The sequence below is a fragment of the Diadema setosum genome, chromosome 21 (genome assembly GCF_964275005.1).
Source record: "Diadema setosum chromosome 21, eeDiaSeto1, whole genome shotgun sequence".
NCBI classification, from domain to species: domain Eukaryota; kingdom Metazoa; phylum Echinodermata; class Echinoidea; order Diadematoida; family Diadematidae; genus Diadema; species Diadema setosum.
In genome coordinates this window covers 1577533-1586901 of record NC_092705.1, presented here as the reverse complement: position 1 = coordinate 1586901, position 9369 = coordinate 1577533, and positions in this window count along the sequence as shown.

Genomic DNA, 9369 nt, shown 5'->3' with positions numbered 1-9369 from the left:
TATGCAAACGAACAATTTTCTTAAAGTTAAGGACGACAGTTTTTTTTTTCAGAAGATGAAAGTAGAGAAAGGTGAGCGTGCATATGGGAGCGTTGAAGATATTTTCAGTAAACGTGAAAGGGTCATGGAGAAACATACTCATTAGAATACAACACCGAGTGCAACGAAAAAATTAGTACTAATAATTGTGCTTACTGTCACTTGTACTACTGCTATTGTTCGATGGTGATTACCATTGTCATATTAACAATGATATACAGTATAGAAGTTATGATGATGATAAATTAGAGTTTTAACCTTAAGAGTGATAGTACGGCAGGCAGTGAAAGATATTAAAAAGAAGTGAAGTAAGATTTACCGACAATTAAGAATCGAAGTTCTTTGATTTGTGATGCAAGTATCAATTAATATACAGAGGAGTGACGTATATAGAACATCAAATAAAGAAACCATGCCATGCAATGCATGATGATCCAGATGAAGACAACATTGTCTGAAATTTCGTGGATCGACATTAATATTATTTCTTTCTCTTTTTTCAGTAAGGTTTGATAACTTTTGACATGTCGTGACTGTACAAACACAGAGAGACACGTATATTCACCGGTTAATTTTCACTGCAATATCTTGCAGTCATCGACAATGTCAAACCCTCACTGTCAAATTTGATACAAGCAGATGGAAATGTCATAATATTAACTTTTTATACCTACCTGCCTTCACTGTCAGTGAAAATAATCATCGTCCTCACAGAACATACAATATTCACTGAAATTGACGACGAAGGTAATTCTACAGGAAGTGGTATGATATGAAATGGTGTGATTTTGTTGACAAGACTCTTAAATTGTATACAAGACATCCTTTGTTCGAGTCCAGCCTGACAAGTTGCTAAGCTTTTTCCTCTCACAGGTTTACTAAAGGATATTAACAAAGCTGGAGTTTTATACGAATGACGGAGCGTCTGAAAATGCAATACTCTCACAGTTCACTGTCGTGTTTGTTTTACAGTACTCTTATAATCAAAGTTGATTTGTTGAATTGTATGGATAAGGATTACCATCCAATGATTTACAATTAGCGGAATTTAGCACAAGCAGATTTAATTGATTAGCAAGCACTGCAAGACCGTAAATGTCTATGAGAAGAACTTTGAACAGGTACTGGTAGGCATAGGGTGAAGAGACTTTCAGGAGCTACAATTAAATACAAACCATATTACTGTGTACGAAAAAAAAAAATACCAAGCAAACAAACTGATATTGTATGCAATGTATCAAGACATGGATATAATTGGGTGTTGATTTGCATGGCTCAAAGATCAGGCTCATCAAATTTCATTTGTAGATGTAGCAGCCGACTTGTAAGAATGGAAGAAAATGAAATACAAATGAAATATAAATAAATATCTTTGCGAAACATCATTGTATTCGATATGATAAGTCAGCGACAAAGAAGGAAAATACATTATTGATATTTCATATTTAGAATACATGAGGTGCATATGGATATTATGTTCAGAGAAGTTGTAACCATTTCATACGTTTTTGTCCGAATGGCAATATCCAGATGCTGCTGGAATTATGCAAATTTCTTTGTTTCTGTCGTTGGATACGCAAGACATGTTTGAAATTCGATTTGTATACCATTTTTCTTCTTATTCTATTTCCTTCTCTTCTCACCAACTCCAACTCTCGTAATTGTCTCTCCAGTTCTCTCTCTTTCATTTCCCTTTTTCTCCATCCCGACCCCATCTGACGCCTGATTACATTCCTCTCATATTAGATCCAACATACAACGTGCATTTTTGCACAGACGCTGTGTAGTTCATGTAAAATGATAATGGTTTATTTATGATTATTTTTAAATGTGAGCATGAAGAGTGTTAAATATATGAACAACCAAAAAATTAAGATCTCGAAAATAATCTTGCAACGCCAATTGCGGATTGTGCGCAGCTGTACAATGTCTGCTTATTATGCTGCTCTATTCTATATATTTCTAGTTGTATGTCAGTGGTTTTACTTAATTCCATTGTTGTGTACATTTTAAAATTTGTTTTCACTGGTTACATCGGGAGGTATACTCATGCGGTTGCAATTTACTACAAGCGTAAGCACAGTAAATGCAATATGATAATCATACAGATTTAATCCATTGTATATCATAATAATTATGTCAAAATGGAATTTAAACATACTCGACTTCAAATCAAATCTTGAGTTTACCAGCAGGATAAAGTTGAATAGTTGTATGAGTTGTAATATAACCATAGTCACAACAGTGATATACGAATTTCTCTGATTCTTCTTCAAAATAATAATTGCATGATGAATGCCGTTTCTAAGAACACGGAAAAGAGACTGTTTACGGGCGTGTGGGATATAAAAATGATATGAGAAAGGGAAGAGTGAAATAGAAATAGAAATGTTTTCTTACACATAGTAGAAACTTAAACCAACTGCTGTCACTCCCTATGCAGTGTTTGTGAAGAGGAGACTTTTGCTATGCCAAATCCAAATCTTTGAAGAGGAAATTCAGTCCAAATATAAGTTAGTCTGATAAAATAGAGTAAAATTTTACGAGTTCAATGGTAAAATTTTGACTGAAATCAGATGAAAAATAAGGGAGATGAAATTGTGAAGTTTTGATAATTTCTCCAAAACAGTTCTTGTACAGTGGGTATGAATATGCAAATGAGTGAGCTAACCATGTCATACCCTCAAATTTTCCATTGATCGTTTGCAAAAAATGACGAAAATTCAATGTTTCTGTCATTGAAGTCTGAAACATGACGTAATTCCTGGTTGAATAACTTCAGAATAGTGATCAGTAAGATATATGAGGATTTTAGTCTCGGGCATAATTGCACTTGAATGAAAAACTGGAAATTTCAAAATTTTATATACAAACTATCATGGTAAGTTGTGAGGGAATGACATGCTCACTTTGCCATTTGCATATTCATATTGACTGTTCAAGAACTGTTTCCCCCCAAAATAGCGAAACTTCAAAATGCTGTAACTTCCTTATTTTTCTATCCGATTTCTATCAAATTTATACCGTTGAACTCGTAATATTGTACTCTTTGTTATCAGACTAACTTATATTTGGACTGGATTTCCCCCTTAAGTACAGCCTTAATTTTCATTCCATAGAATTCCATAGAATAAGTGTCAGATGCGTCATTCTGACAAGAGTGCGATCAGGGCTTTCGCATCGATTTCTGTGTGTTATTTGTTTTATACTTCACGCTTCTCTCTCATTGCGTTTAACCAGGCTTATAATGTTTCGATGATGATATTGGGACAACTCCCACAATTCCATTTGCATTGATTAAAAAAAAAGAAGATTAATGTAATAAATTATGCTTACTTATCTCTATTAAAATTGCGAAAATATTTAATGAGCTCTCGTAAAATCCTTTCTATCGTCGTTGTGATCCTTGTTTTTGTATATTAATGAATTCCTGATTTTATATATATATATATATATATATATATATATATATATATATATATATATATATATATGTGTGTGTGTGTGTGTGTGTGTATACATATATATATACACACACACATATATATATATATATATATATATATATATATATATACATTATATCCAATCGATCACTCAATCAATCAATCAATCTACTCATAACTACTGGGGTCGCTAGGGAACATGATCAAGATGTAGAAGTTGTTCTTCAGGCCGTCCGGTTGGCAGCTGTCATGAGGAGATCCGGCATCTTCATCCCGGTCCAATCATTTATATTTCTCAATATATGTGTTATGTGTTATGTGTGTGTGTGTGTGTGTGTGTGTGTGTGTGTGTGTGTGTGTGTGTGTGTGTGTGTGTGTGTGTGTGTGTGTGTGTGTGTGTGTGTGTGTGTGTGTGTTTGTGTGTGTGTGTTTGTGTGTGTGTGTGTATGTATGTGTGTGTTACCGTGTGTGTGTGTATATGTGTGTGTGCGTGAATTGTGAGGGGAAGGGGAGGATAGGAGGCTATCGATGTGCTGGAGCGAGGGGGTGGAGATGTTCGGACTTTAGGATGGGGGGGGGGGATAACAGACGTCTACCTATAGCAATGGGCGGATTGAACGAGGGAGGGGAGATGTGAGTATGGAGGGTATTTAGCTGTAGAATAGTTGTAAAGGTAGAAATTGTAGGCAAAATGGAAGGTATAGTAAGGGAGAATTATTTTTCTGATAGGTTGCTAATTTCATTTATCATATACTTCCGTTTTTATGTAGGTAATTTTGCTGTATATACTATTTTCATTTCATTTGTTTCATTGAAGAAAAAAATCAAAATCATGTGTGTTTTCAGTCATTACCTTGTTAATTTTTTATTTCACAGTGCGGAAATACTACATATTAAGGGAACTTTTTCTTTTTGTTCCGACATAGAGTTAATACTAAATTTCACCGGTGTTTTTTTTTTTTTTCAGTTGTTTGAATGGAAGTGAATAAATACTATTGGGGGGAAAGGTGTATTTAATTAATCCAATGACTACAGACACGGGAAAGCCACGTGAGGATGAGTGCTCTGAGCTAGCAAACAAGAGCGCACAAGCTCTAATCATCACATTGCTAGGTTCATTCGTCTGGGGACAGGATATATTACCAACAATGCTCCTTCTTGACGCGGATGGAACAGGTACCTCTCAATTATGATATAAAAACAAAAACATGATCTATCCCGGGGAAAGAGAGCCACATCATATCAAGCATTGTTTGTATGTTAGTTTGTTTTAATCATCATTACAATGGCATCGCTATAAACATGATGATAATGATATTGATGACAATGTTCACTGTAACAACCTTATTAATGATACAGATTAGAAGAAAAGAAATAAAAAAGAAAACAATATCATTCTTATCATCATTAGTACATTATCTTGGTCATAATCATCTTCTAGTAATACTATCATCATCATCATCAAAACTACCACTGTTTTCAATCATTATTGTCTACAGTCATCCACTTTACTCATAACTAAGATACGAGAATTCATGAGGTTCGTTAATCCGAAAATATAAAAAAAAAAGAAAATAAAGAAAGAAAGGAAAAAGGTGCGTGTAACGAACCTTCGGAATTACGAACCTTTTGTCGTTTCCGGATTAATGAACCTTCGGAATAACCAACTTTTTTTTTTTCGTTAATGAATTTTAGGATTAACGATCCTTCGGTATAACGGATCTTCCAAATAAAGAACTGTAACCAACTTATTTCGCAACTACAAGCCCTTTTCACATAAGTCTTTATTGCTTGAATTGGATCACAGCAATGGTTTACCGAAAAAAAAAAAAGAAAAGCTGTGATAGTCATCATTTTTGTAAGAATATTAAGTGCATACTTTTTTGAAGGTCAACAAATCATCATTCCTTTATCTAGTTTTCACATATTGTTGCAACGGAGTGATTCTCTAGTTAAGTTTTACTTTACCTATTAAAGAAAAATCGAAGACGGAACAAACCTGATGTGTAGGCCTACTTAAATTTTTAGCCCCTATACCCTGATTAAAAAAGAAATAACAGATCGAAACGCAGTGGTTGATCAATATTTGTCTTGCCTCATTTTCATGAGCTTTGCTGTTCTGGTAGCTGAATTTAAAAAAAAGGGGGGGGGGAGTAATGACGCCAAAGTTAAACCAAGTTCCAGTCCTATATACAAAAATATGGTCCAAGTGTTTGATATCTTCAAGGAAAAAAGCAAGAAGAAATTCTATGTGAACTCTGCAAAATATAGGGACCATTACTTGCCAAACAGGTCGATTAATATCAAGGAAGTTAAACCAATTGAACGTATAGCTGTATGATCGAACAGTTAATCACATTATCTGCATGGAGACCAATATAGTCGAGTATATTGATTAAGTAATTTTGAAGTCGAGTTTCGAAACTCCTCAAATGCCTTCTGTGAAAATAAAATACAGTTGTTTGTTTGTTTGTTCGCTTGCTTTTCAATGGAATTCCTGACAGGAGAGCGAGAGAGATGGAGTGGGGGGGGGGGGGCACTGAGATAGAAAAGTTTCCATAAGAAGTGAACTACAGTGACACTTTGACGGATGGAACTCAAGTTTATGGCAGTGAGATTTATTTCTCGCCTTTAAGAGACATTGCCTTGTTGATGTCATCAATGTATATAGACCATTATCACGTCGAAAAAAAAAAGAGAAAGTCTGCCACCATATAAGGAAGCGATTGGATCCATTATATGGGCAAAGATAAAATGATGATCACAGTGTACACGAAAGAGGCCAAGTGAGAAGGGGAAGCGTATCTTCAGAGATCGTGCTCTAAATCGTGTGATAATATACCTGCTCGAGTTACAATTGCGATAGATTTCAGCCACTCTCTAACCTCCCAGTCATTCTGTTTCTCTTTCAATGTTTTTTGTTTTGTAAATTTTTGCTTGCCTTTAGATTTCCCTCCGTCTCACTGCTGTTTGATTTACCTCAAAGCTTGTCTGAAGACCCAAATGCCTTTCGTTTTCGTCCCCAGATCTCCGGGCGGGATTGTGTGATGGTTTCTCGCGCCTCGTTTGGGGGAATCGGAATGACCCACTTTTACGCGAAGCGGCGTCCGTTTGTGTCATTATGTCATCAATAAGCCAGCACACTTCTTTCGCGACAATGTCGTTAAGGGTCCCTTGGCCGAGCAAAGGCGGGTCCTTTTTTCCTCGTGCTTTTTCCCTCTTCTCTCTCTCTCCCTCTCTCCTCTCTTTCTCCATCTCTCTTTTCTCCATTCGCATCAGTGTGCCTCCGAGTTGCAGAAAGCGCGGGATGATGCGATCGGCTGCCATCGCTTCTAAGCTAATTCTAATCAAACACATTATAGCGCGGGAATTGCATCAAACGCACCGCTTGAATCATCATCACCGCCCGAGCAAGAGGAACCGCCACTGTCTGCCGGAGTATACGGGGTGATTAATGGCGATTTATCCTTAACATCCTCTTAAGAAGGGGGTCGCTAAATTCCTCCCGATACCAGCTCGAGGACATGCCTATATAAGCGAGAGTGATAATGTTAAAGATGGTGCACATTGCGAGTTTCTATGAACATCCTTTTCAATGGCGTTCCATCAAGAGCCCTTCATAACTAGTATACGGTATAAGGACAAAAATACGCGCGTGTTCATAAAAGACGATACCAAGGTGTTTATCCTTTTCAGGACCACACCCAAACCTATCAACCTGTACCTACAAAACTGGTGGTAGGCCTAACTGGTTGATGATGCGGTCCTGCACTGACTCTCAGTCATCTGTAACACCCCTAGCCTAATTTGTCGGTCCTTTGCTATTTATGCTCGTTTGCTGCTATTTATTGCGCGTCAGCCAAGATCGTTAAGATGTACATGACGTATACGGTCAGTTGTTTTGGTGGGATGGAAGCATATGAGTATGAAAAGAGAAGGAAATAAACGAATTGGTTGGTGCAGTTTTCACGTCATATAGTGCTGCAATGAGAAATTTATTAGTCTTCTCATAGCTGAGAAATGGAAACATGAAGCTTTCAACTGGAGATAAGATATCTAGATCACAGCGGCGTCGATTTATCATCGCGGGACGGGAGAGCGGGGCGGGTTGAGAAATAGGCGGAACAGAATCTTTAAAACACACATAATGTCAGGCGAGACAAGAGTTAGTTTTCATTACGTCACAAGTAGATATACCCTAGAGGGAAATGTCTTTTTATTGTGTCATTTCCCCTACGGCAACCAAAGAATAAACAAGCAAGTGAACAATCATGAAACAGGTTAGTGCTGAATGTTCACTGTTTCTCTTATATCTTCATTATAATCATTATCAGTAGTCTAACCACATCATTATCATCAGCGTTAATAGAATCATCATCGTGATAAAATTTATCACTAATACTCGAATGCTACTGTTGTCATCGTAACTATCATCTTTGTTTCCACATCCTATACAGTTTGTTCAAAGGTTTATTTATCATACTTATTTAATTTATTAATCTATTCGAAGTGTATATAATGGCGTTACGTCGAGACACGGATATGTAAAAATAGGACGTAGCTGCATGTGTTATCATAAAGAGTTTGTAGGTCATTATACGAATAAAGGGATGGTACATAGTTTTGGCTGAGAATGGGCTTCAAATTTCCAACCTTTTTGTGAGATAATGAGAAACCTCTTATGAAGTATGAAGGAGCATACAATTCCGAGAGGAATTCAAAGTTTTGATGAAAATTGTTTTTGAAATGGCTGAGATATCCAAAAACAAAGACGTCCTTAAAAAGGGTGGGACCCACCTTTTATTAGGACCACTTTGTTTTATTTCATTTTTTTGATATCTCATCCATTTTAAAACCAATAAACTTCGAATTCCTTTTAAGATTGTATGCCATATCATATTTCAAAAGCGGTTTCTAATCAACTCGCAAAAGTTACAATCTCCATCTTCCATCTCAATCAAAAACTATACCATATTTTTGATATTGTCTCGCCCCTTAGCTACACAGGTTGGCATTTCAATATTTTCAACAGACTTACAGTTGGAGTCTACTGCAGACGACAGGCATGTGAAATGAAGCGGGAAAATTGTATTTGTTTTGGCGCCTTTGTGGTCTCTCAAGATTAATATTAACTTCACCCGTTGAAGACTCGTCCCGATATACTCGGGCAGGTGTCTATGCATGGGAAATGGGTGTTATAACACAATCAGATAGTCCTGGATGAGGTAAGATCCCTACACGTACCGTACAATAATCATCAGCACTATCCTAATAGACAGTGATCTATGATTGAATTCATGTAGCTTTTGTTCATCACTGTGATATCAATTTCACGTATGAGTATACACTGCTGGACGGAATATTCTTTTCTTTAATTTCTCTTTTATTTTTCATGCCAATCAGAGCTACGATTACGATTGAATGCTTAAACTTTTTTATATTTTCCGTTCACTAAAATTCTTTATCTTGTGAAACTGAAAAGACAGTGTTTTTCGCAATTCCGTTAATTGTGGACCTAGGACTGAACCCTAGTTTTTAGTTTACTTCAGATAAGACAACTCCCGACTGTAGAATGTCTTCGTCTTGACGGCATGTTATAAGAAGAAAATCTAGTTAAGATCTGTGTGCAAGCAAATGAGGAGAAAGTTGTTTGAGTATTTACTCTTTGTACCAAAGTCCATTACATATGTTTTTATTTGTATATTCATCTTAACATAATTATTATGTACATATTTGATTTTCACAATTTATATACATTCCTTTTAATGATGGAATTCAGTAGTATCTCCTCAACTACTCTAAAAAAAAGCCGTGAGAGAACGTTTCTACAATTAATATGAAATGCTGGTTAATGTAAGAAATAGACAGGTATTACAAATAACAC